The sequence below is a fragment of the Phocoena sinus genome, chromosome 8, assembly GCF_008692025.1.
Source record: "Phocoena sinus isolate mPhoSin1 chromosome 8, mPhoSin1.pri, whole genome shotgun sequence".
NCBI classification, from domain to species: Eukaryota; Metazoa; Chordata; class Mammalia; order Artiodactyla; family Phocoenidae; genus Phocoena; species Phocoena sinus.
Window position 1 is genome coordinate 87,482,936 of NC_045770.1, and position 15,755 is coordinate 87,498,690.

General features: G+C 44.9%; 1 protein-coding gene across 1 annotated transcript in view; it reads left to right on the forward strand.

Moving 5' to 3' along the window:
• Positions 1 to 15,755, forward strand: part of LDLRAD3 (low density lipoprotein receptor class A domain containing 3) — a 258,143-nt gene that overhangs the window by 146,411 nt on the left and 95,977 nt on the right. The window lies entirely within an intron of this gene.

Below are 15,755 nucleotides of genomic sequence, written 5' to 3' on the forward strand. Positions count from 1 at the left end.
GCCGTCTGGTTATTACTGTCCTGGGACCAGGAACAGCAGACATTGCCCGGCCTTGGTCCTGTGAGCGCAGAGGGGAGGTTGTGAGGCTGGCATATTCCCTCTCTTTGTACTCAAGGTTTCCTGTCAGTCAGAAAGACTAATGATGCCTATGACCTTCCCACCTCCTGAGGAATGCCAGGAAGATAAGCTCTTCTGAAGAAGCCACCAATGCCAGGATAGTTAATTGAGTATATTGGCAATTGGGTTGCCATTTCTTTATCTTGCTTGCTGTATACTGGTGATAATGCTTAGAGGAGAATTTGGAAAGCTGGCCATGAGGTTTGGCAACTCACCAGAAGCTAACAGTGACAGTTTTGTCCTGTTTCTTCTGTAGAGTTGTGTGTGTGTGTGTGTGTGAGATAGTGAGAGAGAGAGAGAGAGAGTGAGAGAGAGAAAGGGCAAGAGAGCACGTGAGCTGTCCTTTCCGGCATTTTTATTAGGGGGCACTTAATGGGGTGCCCCCGTGTGCCAGGCCCTGAGCTGCATGCAGGGGATACAGAAATGGTCTTGGTGTCTCTTAAATTGTGTTCTCCCCTATAATTCATATGTTGAAGTCCTAAACCCCAGGATGTGACCTTGCTTGGCAATTGGGTCATTGCATTGTAGTTCGTTAAGATGAGGTCACACCGCATGAGGGTGGGCCGCTAATCCCATATGACTGGTGTCCTTATCAAAAGGGCATGTTTGAACACAGATACACAGAGGGAGGCGGCCATGGGAACGTGAAGGTAGAACTCGGGTGATGCGTCTACGAGCCAAGGAATGCCAGAGAATGCCAGCAAACCACCAGAAGCCGGGGAAGAGGCACTGCCAGTCTCCAGAACCGTGAGACGGGAAATTTCTGTTGTTGAAGCTGTCTAGTTGGTGGTGCTTGGTTACAGCAGCCCTAGCAAAGCCATACGGCTCCCCAGAAGTCACACTCAGGCAGAGCACAGCCCTACGCCAAGTGCCACAGCAGAAATACAAACGAAGAGACACAGGACTGCTGGAAAGTGACCAACGTGCAAAAGCAAAGGGAGATGAGGGCGTAAGGGAGCTGCGAAAGCACTCAGTGCCTTCATGGAATCGGGACAGTTGAGGGTGCATCCTCCTGGTGGGGAGAGGTGCTGGCTAGAGCTGTGCTTGGTTAATGGGGCATCTCCCAGGTTGCATTTTGAGATGTTCATTTTCTGTACTTGGTGTGCAGGCCTCATTAACTCTGTCTCCACAACAGCCCTGGGACTGAAATCAGGGCACCAGAACTCCTCCAAGTTTCCTTAAAGTCCTGACCAAGACCATCAACACTTCTGTTGTCCAGTCACCTTAGGACAGTTGGACTTGGGTCTTTCACCCTCTGGTCCTAATGCCCCAGCTGAGCTAAATTAGCCAGTCACCCTGGCGGTTGCCAAGGGGGAAGGGGTTAGGGGAGGGTGGAGACGGAGGAGGGGTTAGCAGATGTAAGCTTTCATATAGAGAATGGGCAAATGACAAGGTCCTACTGTACAGCACAGAGAACTATATTCAATATCCTGTGATAAACCATAATGGAAAAGAATATTAAAAAAAAGAATATATAAAGACACAGACCTACTAGAGAATGGACTTGAGGACATGGGGAGGGGGAAGGGTAAGCTGTGACAAAGCGAGAGAGTGGCATGGACATATATACACTACCGAACGTAAAATAGATAGCTAGTGGGAAGCAGCCGCATAGCACAGGGAGATCAGCTCAGTGCTTTGTGACCGCCTGGAGGGGTGGGATAGGGAGGGTGGGAGGGAGGGAGACGCAAGGGGGAAGAGATATGGGAACATATATGTATGTATAATTGATTCACGTTGCTGTAAAGCAGAAACTAACACACCATTGTAAAGCAATTATGCTCCAATAAAGATGCAAAAAAAAAAAAAAGAATATATATATACATATGTGTATAACTGAGTCACTTTGCTGTACAGCAGTAATTAACACAACATTGTAAATAAACTGTGTTTCAATTTAAGAAAAATTTTTTAATAAATAAAATAGCCAGCCACCCACTCAGACTGGGACCTGGAGCCTAGGCTTACAATGGTTAAATAATCAGCTGCAGAAAGAAAGAATTAGGGATGGTGACTGCTTCTTACTCTCTCCTCTCAAATAAATACCTCAAATAAAGCCTGAGAGCCGAGGGAACCAAGGAGGAGGGTCCTGGTTCCTGCTGGGCAGAGGGCTGCTGACCAGGTCAGACCACCACTGCTAACTCAGGGGCTTTCACCTGTGGTGACCAGGGCCATGTTCTGTATGGTCCATTAAGGGAGCTGTCCTTCAGTGCTGTGGAAATGGGAGGTCGGTGTCCCTTCACAGACCTCTCCTCCATATGGGGCCTATGGTGGGTGGATTCTTACTCTCAGGTCTTTACTCCCCACCTCTATCCTGTGACAGTAGCCAGAGGACGTGTCCCTACCTGTGGATGCCAGGCTTGCTCTGGCCGTGGAATGTTGGTAGACGGACAGAAGGGAGGTTGGAATGTGCTGTGCCCCCGTGCTTGGTCTCTTTCATTCTAATGATCTGCTATGAGACAAATATACTACTGGTCCATGGAAAAGTGTCACATGGGTCAGACCTGAGCCCAGCCCACGGCCTGGGGTCAGTCCCAGCCGAGGCCACAAAGATGCAGCCAACCGGCAGACCCCTGGCAAGGTAAGAAATCTCTAGTGTGGTCAGTCACTGAGATTTTAAGGTGTATTTGTGATGTAGGAAAACCCGCCTAATATCAGATCTTCGGGAAATGTGTGTGTATGTCAGTATGTATTTATCAGGTATTTATTGATGGCTGCCATGTGCCAGGCACTGTGCCCATTAGATACAGGGACATACCTTATTTTGACAAACACCAAGATGCCATCAAGTGTAAGACCCACTATTATTTTGTTATGCTGAGAAAGAGAAAATGGTGACAAATTATGACGGACTGTTGATTTTAAGATGCATCCCAATTTTGGAATGTTAAAATGGGAGAAAAAAATGTGGCTTTTAGAATGGAAGATGGGAATAGGTGGTAATAGGGAACAAGATAAGTGTGATCTCTACTCTGATGGCACCTGCATCCTAGTAGGAAAAACAGGCATTGGGTTGGTTACTGGTGTGAGGAGTGTGTGGAAAAGGCAAAGACAGGATGCTTTGGAAGAGAGTGACGGGACTCTGTAGGGTACTGAGACCTTCTTGAGAAAGTGATGCTGAAGCTGAAATGGGAAGGATACGGAGGAATTAACTGGATAAGAGGAGGGCAGGGTGGGGGGAGAAGGAACCTTCTCGGCAGAAGGAACTGTAGGGTAGAAGATCCAGGATTGAGCATTTGAACAGCGTGGTGCACTTAAAGGGCCGAAAATCCACGTGACACCCTCTCCCTCTGGTGGACAGGAGGAGAATAACTTGGAAGGAAGCTGGAGCGGTCAGCAGTGGCCTGTGGATTGGTGGCCTGGGGAGCCACATGAAGGACCTTAGACTTTCTCCATGGGCAATGGGAAGTCATGGACCAGATGTGTGAAGGTGATGACAGTGGGATGGATGGGCCGATGGCTTCGAGAAGTGTTTGGGGCTGGCGTCGTCAAGATTTGGTGGTAAACTGCACGGGGGTGGCCAGGGGTAGAAATGGCCTGTAGCAGGTCACCGTGGGGATGCTAATCTTGTGGGACCGGAGAACCTGCCGTAGCATCTTCCAGTTAGGCCTGCTCTTTGCCCTTCCTCTCCAAGCCCCCCACTGGATAATTGAGAGGAAAAGGAGCTTATGCTTTTGGAGGAGACCTTTGCTTTCTGTCGCAAGATAAAACCAAGTGACTGCGCAGCCAAAGATTTGTAGAGAAACCATGGAGGGCATGAGATGGGAGAAGTGCTAGTTTTTGTTTCATTTTCAAGTATGAATGGAAAAGAGCTTTACATATTTAAAAAAAGTAGTAGTCTGGGGTTTAGGGGATCCAACCCAAAATGTCACAACCTAGAATCTGTTGGGTGGTCAGTACTTACCACAAAACTCGTGCCACCAGACAATGTCAAGAGCATCATTAGAGGGGTCCTTGGAGCGAGTCGTCACCCTGAAAGAATTTATATGGCTTTACCTAGAATAAAACTGCTGGAGGTACAGTTAACAGGAGGAATGCGGAAGCCGTTTCTTCACTTTTCATTTGAGAGTTTGAAAGCCCAGCTGGGCCGGGAGAGGCAGAAACGCTGACTTCATTGGAAGAAGCAAAAGGAGGTTGAGAGAGGTTGATTGTGCCTTTCTGTGTCTTTGGGGCTCTCTTCTTAGAAACTGAGTGTTTGCATCACAAAAGCCTCCATTTCTTTAACCACAGCGGGCATCTGAGGATTTCTAACGTGTCCCTCGTTTAGAAGCAAGTCAGGATGATTCTCCATTCCCGACAGTAATTGCGTCCTGATCTGGTAGCCACCATGCTCATCTGCAGGGCTGTCTCTGCCGTCTCCCCCACTCCCCACCTACGTTCCCCTTCTCTCCCCCATCCTGGCTTCTGCCCCCATCGGTCCCTCCCTCTCCCTGGCGTGGGGTAGATCCCGCCTGGACACATGGCAGAGCGTGCCCCTTGCTGAGGCAGGTGGACTAGGTTTCGGGGGAGGGGGACCGAGTATGGGGCTTACCGTCTCTCTGCAAGTTTTCTGAGCTGGAGGATAAGCTGTGTTGTGCTGTGCGATTGTGCAGGGGACATTTGTCTGTCCGTGGACAGCTTGTGGCCCTCAGCTCCCCACCCAGTACCCTTTCGCTGTCTTGACTCTTCCTTCAGACACAGATCATTTGCACAGTGCCTGCTACTGCCCGGCCCACCTGGGTTCTGGAAGAAACACAAAGCTCAGTCCCCTGGGGCTTCCCTGGTGGCGCAGTGGTTGGGAGTCCGCCTGCCGATGCAGGGGACACGGGTTCGTGCCCCGGTCTGGGAGGATCCCACGTGCCGCGGAGCGGCTGGGCCCGTGAGCCATGGCCGCTGAGCCTGCGCGTCCGGAGCCTGTCCTCCGCAACGGGAGAGGCCGCAACAGTGAGAGGCCCGCGTAACGCATAAAAAAAAAAAAAAAAAGCTCAGTCCCATCACAGTTGCTCATAGTTGACAAGGGAGAAGCAGAACGCCCCAGGGATAATTACCCCGAAATGTGATAAATGCTGTAATAGAGGAAGCACGCCGTGGGGGACACGAGGACATGACTGGGACAGTGGGGAATGACTGTTTTTCCTAGGGGATATGGGAAGCCTTCAGAGGAGTGAAATCTCTGCCCAGACGTTAAGCATGAAAATGGACCCAGCAACAGAGGAGTGAAATCTCTGCCCAGACGTTAAGCATGAAAATGGACCCAGCAACAAGCACGAGGGTGGGCATCTAGCCAGAGGGAAGAGCATATTCAGAGACAGAGATCCCAAACGCCCAGAGCAAAGTGTGCTTGCGTGTGTGTGGTGGTGGGGGGGGGGGGGTGGTGCGTGGAGGGACGTGAAGCCGTCAGGGGGGTTGAGGCTAGCTTGCCAGGCCCCCTCCCTGGGGGCTTCCGTTGGAAGGTGGAGCCCAAGGAGGAAAATCAGGAGAAATGAGATGCTCTGCTCTGGTAAAGGAATTCACAGGAGGGGCTGGTTATCATTGCCTGCAATGAGAATTTTGATTCTCCGTGGGTCTCAATAGAGCTTTGCTATCCCATTGGCAGGGGAGATCTAATTGCAACTTGGGGATACTGTAAATGAGACCGCAGAATAATAGATTCTGTGAATTCTCCAGGATGAGAATAGCTTGGGCGGTTAGATGGCCACATGCTGGGTATTTCCATCCGCCACCCTTGACTAGAGGCTTGAAAATCTCCCTGGGGTTATGCAGTCCAGTAAATATCTTTCTTTTTTTGGCCCCGGTTTGGCTACCTGAGAGCTCTGTGACCTGTGGGAAATGAAAATGTGCTCTGATGTTGCAGATATTTTGTCATATCCCCCAATGCTCCCAGCACCTCTCTCTTGCTCCCTCCTTGTTTCTCTCTGGAAATTCAGCAGGTTATGTCGGGTTAGTCTTTGGTTCTGAAATGCCACAGAATGACACTTACCCACGTTTCCCTTCCGTGAGTTCTCTTCCCTGAGATCTTGTGCCCTATGTAATGTGTGCGCTGCTCAAATTACCGTCAGTGGGTCAGCTTTTATTGAAGGTCTTCTTTTGCAGAGCGCACTGCTAGGTGCTATGAGAAATCAAGAGACTTCCTAGCAGCAGCTCTATTTCCTAGTACCTTATTTTTCAGTTGGAGATGAAGACCGGGAATACATAACCACTCCTTTGATCAACACTACTAACTTGAGAAATGACCCATTAAGCCCTTGCATTTGACAATATGTACACATTAATGCTCCGTATATTCTGGGTGCCAAAGTATATTGAATATGTCGTGTTAGCTGCCCTGTCCTCAGCTCCTTCCAGACTGTCTGTTCCACTCATGACCTTTGGAAGGGCAAAGGTCACTTTCCAAGACAGTTCCCCGCCACCTCAGCCACTGTTGACCCAACTAGGCTTAGACACCTGACCCACGACCAGTCAGTTCATGGGCTGGCCAGCAGCAAATCAGAATGACTGTCTCAAACTCAGACACTCAGGGTTGAATCAGCCTTAGGAAGCTGAGCAAACACTGTGTAGAGGTAGGACCCAGCAACGTGGCAGCCACAGTTGGGAAGGGCAGAATTCACAGTTGAGAGTGCTGGTCTGCTTAGAGGGGACATCTAAGAGGCCAGAGGTGGCAGCCCCCAGAGAGGGATGGAGAGGGTATTTGCTTTATCCTGGATGGCTTCCCAATTCCCAGCTCTAGCTCCCATGAGGCCCAATGTCTTTACCTTTCACTGAGGCCTCTGGGACCTAGAGCAAAACTTTGTCTTCATTTGAACTGGCTTGAGTGAGTTACAAGTGATAATCTACTGAAAGAGTGGTCAGTGTCAGTCATTCATGGAATCATGGAAGACTTATATTATGTACTTCAGACAATTAGGAGGGACTCAGAAGATGGGAGATGTAGAGAAAACAGGGATGTGAGCAAACTGGGGGGAGTCTTTAGGATCTGGTTTCTAGTGTTTCCTCTCTGATTCTTTCTGACATTAGGTTCTTAGTTTAAAAGACTAGAGACAGTCCAGGGACTATGTATTGGTTAGGAAATAGGCTAAGCTGCTGTAACAAAGAGACCCCAATATATAGTGGCTAAAATACGATGGAGGTTATAACTTAAATAAATGCCTTAAATAAGATGAATTCTCTCACATATAACATCCCAAAGGTGAGCAGTCTGGGCCAATAGGGAGCTCTGCCCTCCCCCAAGGTTGCTGCAAAGGTCACTATTTCCCAGATATCAGGAAGGAGGAAAGAAGGGGAAACCAGGATATCTGCTTCATTTTTAAGGCAATGAACTGAAAGTTACACACATCACTTTTATTTCTAATCCAGAGACCTGAACTTAGTCACATGACCATAACTAGCTGCAAGAGAGGCTGAGAAAGGTATTCTTAATCATATGGGTATTTATATGCTCAACTAAAACCCAGGAGTATATATCTGAAAAGACAGAAAGGGAGAATGGATAGATACTGGGGAATAATTGGCCACACTCTCTGCCACGGTCTCTTTTAATCTGAGCTGATATTTCAAAGGTTGGTATATGCCAGCAGCATGTCTTGTAGGTTTTCTACATGGGCCACCACCAGACCACAGACTTCTATCTGAGTGGCATTCGTTCCCACAGCCTGAGAGAGAGCACTCCGAGGTGTGTGCTTTGCCTCCTTGGGCTCTGAAACAGGTCTGAGCTGGAGTGCTGTGCAGTGCCAACTGGGGAAACTCAGGTACACACCCAGTGGGGGCAGCCCCTCTGCATCCCCAGATGTATAGTTGAAAAGGCACTTCTCGTATTTCTTTGTTCCTTCATGGTCTCATTTATTGTACGCCTGTTGTGACCCTTTGTAAGCTTTTACCTTGATTTTGGAGTGTGATCAAGGTGATAGTTATTCTTTAGATGGCAGGAACACGACTTTGATTTTGCTTTTTTCACAGAAGTCAGTGGGCCACAGATTTAGGTCAGTTTGCATCTGAAGGAAATCTCCAAGGACAGGTGCTTTGTCCTCATTAGCTGATTTGTTAGGCAGTCTTTCCCTGTGGCTCAGAACCTTTTATAGATTTTTCCCTCAAACTCTTTTGGTCTACCTGTGCCTGTCTGCTTACCTTCTGGAAATGTGTATTTGGGGAAAGTGACTCTCTAGTGCGTCCCTCCCCGCTGTCCACATCCCCATGCTATCCACAGTTCAGTTACTTCTCTCTTTCTCCCAATCTCAGTGTGACAGTTTTAAAATATGTCCACATATTCTTTGTCATCCTTCCATCGAGAAGTGGAGCCTTCCCCTGGAAACTGGCCTGGCTTTTGTGACTGTTTTGATCCATAGAGTATGATAGAAGTGATGCTATGTGATTTCTACGACTGTAAAAGGCCATGCAGCTTCCTCCTTGCTCTTGGAATACTCCCTGTTGAAAGCTTCAGAAGCCGTGTAAGCAGTCCAGCTGCCCTGAGGCTGCCATGTTGTAAGGAAGCCCAAACTAGTCTATACAGAGAGACCTTGGAGAGGCCCCTGAGGAGAGAGATGCCTGGGCAGCCCCTGGCTGCCTCCGCCACTGTCTGCTTACAACGGTATGTGAGACCCCCAAGCCAGAAGTGCTGTTCCTTTCCTGGATTCCTGAACCACAGAAACTCTGAGAGATAATGAGCCTTTTGAGCCATTTGAGGATGATTTGTTATGCAGTTGTTGCTAATTGGAACCTCAGTCAATAGAAAGGCATCTCCCTTGGCCATTAATCCGCTCCTTGAAAGAAAGAAGCTGATTGGCTCAAACCCTTCACTCGGCCTCTCATTTCCCAAGAGGGCTTTCATGTGGTCCTTATGTTCCTGAGCTCTCAGGAAGAGGGTGTTGCACACATAGACTGGAAAGGCTGGTGACCAGCAGGCTCTGCTGTGTCATGTCTCAGTCACACAGAGCTACTCCTGGTCACCTCACAGTCACCCCATAATTCACGGGGGCTGCGTAAGTTGCTTCTGATGGAAGCTGAGCCCACGTCCCTAACCCACCACTTCCTCAGTGTGAGACAGTTACCTGGGGGGCTTTGATTTTCTCTGCCAGCCCTGTGTAGGCATGGAGGATACAGAGAACATTCGATGTGAGAAAGTTAAAAAAAATAATAAAAATCAGGCTTTAGGTATAAATTTCGGAGCCAGCTGCTTTCCAAGACCTCCCATCACCTTGCAGCGGTATCAGCCATATTCGTGATACAACACATTCAGACCCCAGACTTTGCGTAGGGTCAGGCGGAAGGTCTGCCCTTTGGCAGCTCTGTGACTTTGGGCAAGTTGCTTAACCACTCTGAGCCTCTTCAACACCAAGATGACAAGGCCTGCCTGCAGGATTGCTGGAAGGAAAAGTGAGAGAAGGTTGCAGAGCACGCAGCTCAGAGCAGGTACTCCTGAGGGCAGGTTCCATTCCCCAGGGGTTAGCGTTCCTCTCTGTAACCAGCAACCACCATAGCTGCTGGCCGGAGCCTTTTCCTCTTTGGAGAAACACTAAATGTAAAAGAATCAGGTGAGCTCTCCAGGGTGCTCTGTCTCTGACAGCTAACAGGGTTTTCTCCTTCCTGCCTACCAGCAAGGAGCCAGGCCCCAGGCGTGGTTTCATTTGGCATCTTGCTTTCTGGCCTACACGAGTGGAAAAGGCAGTGGAACATTCCAGATGGTGAACATTCAGATAGAGGTTGGGTGGAGCAGACCCTCTGCCAAGGAATCAGGGGTGTGGGATGCTCAGGAGGGGCTTCTGTTGTCTGAGTGTCTCAATAATAACTTCCCTGGTTATGTCCTTGGAGAAGCTGTCTTATTGGTAAGTAACAGAGGTGAATTCATATTAGCCTTTGTTCGTTCAGCAGATATTATTGTGTTGGGCATTTGGGATGCATCATTGAATAAGCAGGCCCCCTACATTATGTGGTTTACTCCATTTCGAAGGACCAGCACCAGTTTAAAAGACATGTGTAAGTCTTGATTAGTTTGGAAGAAATTACTTTGATGATTTATCAGGAGGAACAAAGATTAGTCTTCTGATTGCAGGGTCATCTTCTAGAGCAAAAATTGTGAGGTAGAATCTGGAAGAAAAGAGGGAAAAAAGTCTCTGGAGTGACTGATCATCCATTCTACACAATCACACTTTGAGATGTGCAGAAAAGACGAGTCCCCTCAAACTAATTTATGGCGTGTTTTCTATTAGAATTGCAAAATTTGCACAGAGGGCGTTAAAATATGACTCCACATCATATTTAATAAATGCTCTATTTAAAACTGGGATGAGAACTGAAACGTGAAGCAAAAACCAGAAGGGTTTTGCTGGGTTCTAAACTAATCTTCGTTCTGCTGTTGTCTTTTTTTGTTTCCATTGTTGTCCCTTATGGTTTTTCATTATAAGTATTTTGAATCAGAACCACACCATGAATTTTCAAACTTAATCAAATAGAATGAATCTGAAGCATCGCAGCACCCCAGCTGAAACTGGACCGGTAATTGTCTGAGTCCCCGGCTCCCCATGCAGTCTGACAGTGACAGTGTGGCAGGCAGCATGATGGCCGTGGCTGCAGCGATGGCCACACGACTGAGGTCCACGTGGGCTCTGCCAGTTCAGAAATGCCTTACATGGCACTGTTCTCTGCTTGGTCAACCCTTTAGCTCCCAATCTGGTAGTAAACTTCAGATGATTCTGTAAGATGTTTATGTCCACCGAGGAAAGACCTGGAAAGTGGAAATGAGTGTGATCAGGGTTCTATGGAGGCAGAAATTACTAAAGAGGAAGGCAGCATGGCCAGTGGCAAGGACTGTTTGGAGCTAAAAGAGTTACCCTGGAGAAATGTAGGTGAGAGAGAGGGTATTTGGAAATGTTGATGGTGAATTTCAAAATGATGGGGCAGGAGGTGGAGACATGATTGGCATTTAGTGGATGGGGTCAGGGAAATTTAACACTCTTCATCGTGGGGTGCAGTCTCACAAAGAATTGGGCCCCCCTCCCCCAAATACCATTAATGGTATTCTCTCTCTGCTTGAGAAACATTAGATAAACTCTTTTATTTTTTTAAAAGATGAAATGGAGGCCCAGAAAGTGACTTGTCCAAGGTCACACAGCTTGGAAATGACAAGACCGGACAGGAATCCAATTCTTCAGACCCTGAAACTCAGGTCTTTTCCCATTATGCTCTTTGTGAGGGGGTAAAAGAACTTAGGAGTTAGTAATTAGAGGGAAAAACATCTGCATGATGTTGTAAATGGTATCGGCACATTATACACTGTGTCATTTGACACATACACAACTCCCAACAACAGAAGCAAAAAAATAAGAATGTGTGTCTGAAATACCTCACTTTCTGCCAATCGAAGGCTCTAAACTGAACTCTATATTCAATTTGGGAGTCCTGAACACCAATACAGGAGGTATTAGTTGAAAGTATATTAGATTGTTTTGGGTTTTTTCAAACAGCTTTATTGAGATGTAATTTACATACCATACAAGTCACCCGTCCAAAGGGCTCGATTCAGTGTTTTTTAGTATATGCACACAGTTGGACCACTGTCTAATTTTAGAACATTTTTATTACTCCAAAAAGAAATCCTGTCCCCATGAGCAGTCATCCGCACTAACCCCATGCACTCCTCCCTCCACCCTTTCAGTCTCTATAGATTTGCCTGTTCTAGACATTTCATATAAACAGAATTCTATAATATGTGCTCTTTTGTGACTGGCTTGTTTCACTTAGCATGTTCCCAAGGTTCATCCAGGTTGTAGCATGTGTCAGCACTTCATTCCTTTTTATTGGCAAATATTATTCTGTTGTGTGGATATATGACATTTTATTTACCTATGCATCAGTTGACGGGCATTTGAGTTATTTGCACTTTTTGGCTCTTATAAATAATCCTGCTATGGACATCTATGTGGAAATTTTGTATGGACCTATGTTTTCATTTCTCTTGGGTATATACCTAGAATTGGCATTGCTGGGTCATGTGATAACTTTATGTTTAATGCTTTGAGGAACTGCCAGACAGTTTTTGAAAGTGGCTGCACCATTTTACATTACCATCAGCAGGGTTCTGATTTTTCCAGATCCTCAGCAACACTAGTAATTGTCTTATTATTATAGCCATCCTTATGGTGTGAAACAGAATTACACTGTGATTTTGATTTGCATTTTCCTAATGACTAATGATATTGAGCATCTTCTCATGTGCTTATTGACCATTTTTTAATCATCTTTGGAGAAATGTCTATTCAAATCCTTTGCCCATCGTTAAGTTGAGTTATTTGTCTTTTTATTGTTGAGTTGCAAGGGATTTTTATATCTTCTTCTAACAAGTCCATATCAGATATATGATTTCCAGATATTTTCTCCCGTTCTGTGAGCTGCCTTTTCACTTTCTTGACAGTATCATTTGCAGCACAAAAGTTTTTAATTTTGATGAAGTCCAATTCATCTATTTTTTTCTTTTGTTTGTACTTTTGGTTTCGTATCTAATAAACCATTGCCTACTCCAAGGTGCCAAAGATTTATTCCTATGTTTTTTCTAAGAGTTTTATAGTTTTGGCCGTTACATTTAGGTTATGATCCGTTTTGAGTTCATTTTTATATATGGTGTGAGTCAGGAGTTCAGATTCATTCCTTTGCCTGTGGATATCCAGTTGTCCCAGCTTCTTTTGTTGAAAGGCTGTTCTTTCCCCTTTGAATTGTCTTAGCACCCTTGTCTGCTTTGTTTTTTAATAAATACACTACCTAGACTCCCTCAGCTATATTTCTGGTCTGGGGACAAGTTCACAAGTAGTGCGTGACAGTCCTTTCTTTGTCGAGATTTATATTCAGTTAGGAGGAGCTGAGAAACATACGTGAAATAAGACAAAACTGTGTGATGATGTAGCAAGCTTTTTTAAAAAAGTGGTCAGATCCCTTCCTCATTGGATGACTTCATCATACTATGTACCTCCGCTTCATCAAGCCAGTGGCAATCTCTTTCACCTGAATAATAATATTTTTACTCTGCAGGTAGTGGTAGTAGCAGCCCTAGTTGTACGAAGTGGAAAATAGTTGTACTTAGTTGTACTAAGTCGTGTGCGTGTTTACTATGTGCCGGGCACTTCTCTGAGCATTTCGTACATGTCAATCACTTAAACCTTGCAAGAACCCCATGAGGCAATAACTATTATCCACATTTTATCAATGAAAAAAAAATGAAACCCCAAAACTGTATTTGCAGATGACATGATTTTGTATATAGAAAACTCTGAAAACGTCACCAAAAAAGTACTAGAAACAATAAACGAATACAGTAAAGTTGCAGGGAACAAAATCAGCATACAAAAATATGCTGTGTTTCTATGTACTAATGATGAGCTAGCAGAAAGGGAAAATTAAGAAAACAATCTCATTTACAATTGTAACAAAAAGAATAAAATACCTAGGAATAAATTTAACCAAGGAAGTGAAACTCCTGTACACTGAAAACTGTAAGACATTGCTGAACAAAATTGAAGAGGACATAAATAAATGCAAAGATATTCTGTGCTCAGGGATTGGAAGAATTAACATTGTGAAAATGTCCATATTACCTAAAGCAATCTACAGCTTCACTGCAGTCCCTATTAAAACCCCAAGGACATTTTTCACAGAAATAGAAGAGAAAAATTCTAAAACTTGAATGGAACCGCAAAAGACCCCGAATAGCCAAAGCAATCCTGGGAAAAAAGTTGAAAGCTGGAGATATAATACTCCCTGATTTCAAACTGTACTACAAAGTTACAGTAATTGGGACACCCTGGTGGTCCAGTGGTTAAGAATCCACCTTCCAGTGCAGGGGATGTGAGTTCGATCCCTGGTTGGGGAACTAAGGTCCCACATGCTGCGGGGCAACCAAGACTGCGTGCTCTAGAGCCCATGCGCCACAATGAAGAGCCCGCATGCCACAACAAAGAACCCACGTGCCGCAACTAAGACCCCAGGCAGCCAAATAAATAAATAAATAAACCACAGAGTTACAGTAATTAAAACAGGATGGTACTGGCAGAAAAATAGATACATAGACCAATGGAACAGAATTGAGAGCTTGGATATAAATCCACACATATATGGACAATTAATTTACTACAAAGCAGCAAAGAACATACAATGGAGAAAGGATAGTCTCTTCAATAAATGGTGCTGGGAAAACTGGACAGCCACATGGAAAAATATGAGTAGACAACTATGAAAGTAGACAACTATCTCACACCATACACAAAAATCTACTGGAACTAGGTTAAAGACTTGAATGTAAGACCTGAAACCATAAAACTCCTAGAAGAAAACATAGGCAGTATGCTTTTTGACATCAGTCTTAGCAATATCTTTCTAGATGTGCCTTCTCAGAGAAGTGAAACAAATACAAAAACAAACAAATAGGACTACGTCAAACTAAAAAGTTTCTGCACAGCAAAAGAAACCATCAACAAAATGACAAGTCAGCCTACCAAATGGGAGAAAATATTTGCAAGTAATATATTCGATAAGGGGTTAATACCCAAAATATATGAAGAACTCATACAGCTCAACAACAGAAAAACAAACAAACCAATTTAAAAATGGGCAGAGGATCTGAATAGACATTCTTTCAAAGAAGACATGCTGATGGCCAACAGGCACATGAAAAGATGTTCATCATCACTAATTATTAGGGAAATGCAAATCAAAACCACAATGAGATATCACCTCACACCTGTTAGAATGGCTGTTAACAAAAAAAGCAAGAAATAACAAGTACTGGCAAGGATGTGGAGATAAGGGAACCCTTGTGCGCTGTTGGTAGGAATGTAAATTGGTGCGGCCACTATGGAGAACAGTATGGAGGTTCCTCAAAAACTAAAATTAGAACTGCCATATGTTTCAGCTATCCCACTTTCGAGTATTTATCCAAAGAATACAAAAACACTAATTTGAAAAGGTATATGCAACCCAAAGTTCATCTTGGCATTATTTACAATAGTCAATACATGGAAACAACCTAAGTGTCCATCAACAGATGAATGGATAAAGAAGATGTGGTATGTGTGTATATATATATATATATATATATACACACACACACACACACACACACACACACATATATATCTATGTATATGTAAATACACATTATATATGTTATATAATGGAATGGAATATACTATAATATAATGAAATATTCCATATATATATATGGAATCTATATGTGATGGAATACTACTCAGCCATAAAAAGGATGAAATCTTGCCATTTGCAACAACATAGATGGCCCTTCAGGGTATTATACTAAGTGAAATAAGTTAGATGGAGAAAGAAAAATACCATATGATTTCACCCATATGTGGAATATAAAAAACAAAATCCCCCAAATAAATGAATAAACCAAACCAAGCAAAAACAAACATGCAGATCACGAGAGAGAGTTATTGGAGGGTAAGGGTGGCGGAGAGGGTGAGATGGGTGAAGAGGGTTAACTGAATTTTTGGTGGTGAGCAGCACACCATAGTATATACAGAAGTGCAATATAATGTTGTACACATGAAACTTACCTCAATAAAAAATAAATTAAAAAGAACAACTGTAGGGCTTCCCTGGTGGTGCAGTGGTTGAGAGTCCGCCTGCCGATGCAGGGGACGCGGGTTCGTGCCCCGGTCCAG